The following is a 2,748-nucleotide window of genomic DNA, read 5'->3' on the forward strand; positions in this document are numbered from 1 at the left end:
GGCCATTCAGTGGTTAAGATTTGGCCTTCCATTGCAGGGGATCTGGCTTTGATCCCTGGCTAGGGAGCTAAGGTCCCAGTAATACTGTAACAAATGCAATAAAGACTTTAGAAATTGTCCACAGACTCATAAACATAAAGAGGCTGGCTTCGTTTTCATCTTTGGTCCTTGAAAGTTCTGAGCTTTCCACCCATCCGTACACCATCCCCTTAGATACTCATTAGGTATCTTAAGCTTAAGAATCTCAGAGCATATGGCTTGGGCAACAGGCCGGAAATACACAGTGGTTACATTATATCAGCTGGGTAATTTCATAGGGAGTGGAAGCATTTGATTCTTCTTTCATGGGCCATTACCCAATTTTTTGACCTTTTATGGTCAGTCTTGGAAGTGTCATGGTGCTGGTGAGTGTGTCATTCAGATGCTAATATATTATAATAAGCATAAAATGAGGCTCAAATTTCACTAGAAGCCAAATCTTCTATCACCTTGGACCTACTTGGTTCTATTCATGGCTATGCAATTCTTTAAAGATTGTGCCCCTCCCCCTGCCCTCCTGTTTCAATCTGATATTTCACACTGTATTGTACAACTGAAATTTGCTAAGAGAGTGGATCTGTGACCGAGTCCAAGCTCACTCTGTTCGCTGCATGACAGACCAATTAAGCAAGAGACAGGGTGTTGAGGCAAGGAATATGATTTTATTCGGAAAACTGGCAGACTGAGAAGATGTCAGACTGTCAGTGTCCCCATTCAATGTCCATTACACAATCTTGTGGGAAATAGGGTGGTGATCATTCTAACTGCTTCTCACTTGGATCTTCTGGGAGTGTCTACCATCACTGCCAGGATTCCAAATGTTGAGATTTGTCTTCCTTGTTCTTCTTTGGAAAGTGTCTACTTGATACCTGTAGACTTAGAAATATTGACAACCTAAATTTCAAATTAAGGTATGTAGGACTTTTCTCGGAGAAGGCAATGGCACCCCACTCCAGTACTCTTGCCTGGAAAATCCCATGGACGGAGGAGCCTGGTAGGCTGCAGTCCATGGGGTCGCTAAGAGTCGGACACGACTGAGCGACTTCACTTTGACTTTTCACTTTCATGCATTGGAGAAGGAAATGGCAACCCACTCCAGTGTTTTTGCCTGGAGAATCCCAGGGACAGGGGAGCCTGGTGGGCTGTGGTCTCTGGGGTCGCACAGAGTCGGACACGACTGAAGCGACTTAGCAGCAGCAGGACTTTTCTATGTATGGGAAGATGCAACAGTTTGGGCTCACTGAAAAAATTTCCTTGATCTGGAGGCCTGTGTCCCATATCCCGAATTTCCTCATTGCTCACCAACTTGTGTTGAAGGGCTGCAATCACTGATGACTGATATGGCAGCATTTCTCAGATCCTCTGCTCTTGGTCAGGAATTTGACCAATATTTGGGAGACATTTCATAATCAAATTTTATTCCATGACCCTGGGAGGTTCATCCCAGGTCGGTTGAAAATGTTTGATGTGCCACTCCAGGTGTTAAAAATTTTGGATTAGATTCCCATCAATAATTAAAGATTCTCTGGATCGTGGGCCTAACTATGATCCAGGAGACATTTTTCTCTTGTTGCCTCTTCCCATATCTAGAGTCATACTATTGCAATTATTTTGTATTTCCTCAAGATGTTTACCCATGTAAGTTTTTTGTTGGAGACCTGGCTATGTACTAGGTACTGTTAAGAGACTTATGTCTTACATAATGCTGTAAGTCTTATGAGGACTTCCCAGGTAGCCCAGTGGCTAAGATTTCAAGCTCTCAATGCAGAGGGGCCTGGGTTCAATCCCTGGTTGGAGAAATAGATCCCAGAAGCCACAATTAAAAGATTCTGCATGCTGCAACTAAGACCCAGAGCAGCAAAATAAATGTGTTTTTTTTTTTTTTAATAAAGAGACAACAATCTTAGAAATTAACCAAGATATAAGTAGTGTAGCTAGTAACATCGAAAAAGACATACGGCAACAAGGAGACACAAAGCACAATTTGAAAATAAACATTAAATGAAAACAATGATTAGTATAACTAGTTGTAATTCAGTTGCAATAACTAGGCAGCCAAAGGGGCCATAAATGATTTAATAAGCTACCTACAGTTACACTGTACCAGCTGTGCACCTCCAGATATGCATAGCTTAATCTTTGAGACAAGCATATGTTACTGGTACAATCAACCAGGTAGACATAAATAAGTACATCTTTCAATTCTTCTTAAAAAGGTTTAATTTACTACATTTCTAAATCATAATTAGGTTAAGGGGAAGATTTTCCTTACCCCTGGGTAACAGATATAAGCCAGTAATTTTTTTAGATAGAAGCCATAAAAATTATAAAATTATTTCCCAGTTCACTTAGCCCTATATAATTAATCCTTTTCATTTAACAGCTTTATGAAGCCATCAGGTTTACCATTAGAATTCTTTGATTACTTACCTAGTTTAACAGTATGGTGTGGAAATCAGAAACTTGTATTTATCCAAAGGTCCTTTTTATAAATCTTCCTGAAGAGGAGACATTTTTGAAAAGTCACCAGAGTGAAACCATAGTTATCTATAATGACAAAAGACTTAAAAAGGCACGTTTAAATCTGATTACAAAGAAAACTGACAAGGTAACTTTCTTACTGCTGTGACATACAATACTTTCAGATAATAACTAGAATTATGACTGATATTTTGCACTCATCTCACACGCTAGTAAAGTAATGCTCAA

General features: G+C 39.8%; 1 long non-coding RNA gene across 1 annotated transcript; it reads right to left on the reverse strand.

Annotated features, from left to right (window-relative positions):
* Positions 1 to 681: 681 nt before the first annotated feature.
* LOC113896646 lies at positions 682 to 2,748 on the reverse strand. The gene is made up of 2 exons (XR_003512066.1): positions 2,470 to 2,748; positions 682 to 915 (listed from the first exon to the last, which is right to left on the reverse strand). It is a non-coding gene; the product is annotated as an uncharacterized LOC113896646 (long non-coding RNA).

This window comes from Bos indicus x Bos taurus, chromosome 7 (assembly GCF_003369695.1).
Source record: "Bos indicus x Bos taurus breed Angus x Brahman F1 hybrid chromosome 7, Bos_hybrid_MaternalHap_v2.0, whole genome shotgun sequence".
Classification (NCBI taxonomy): domain Eukaryota; kingdom Metazoa; phylum Chordata; class Mammalia; order Artiodactyla; family Bovidae; genus Bos; species Bos indicus x Bos taurus.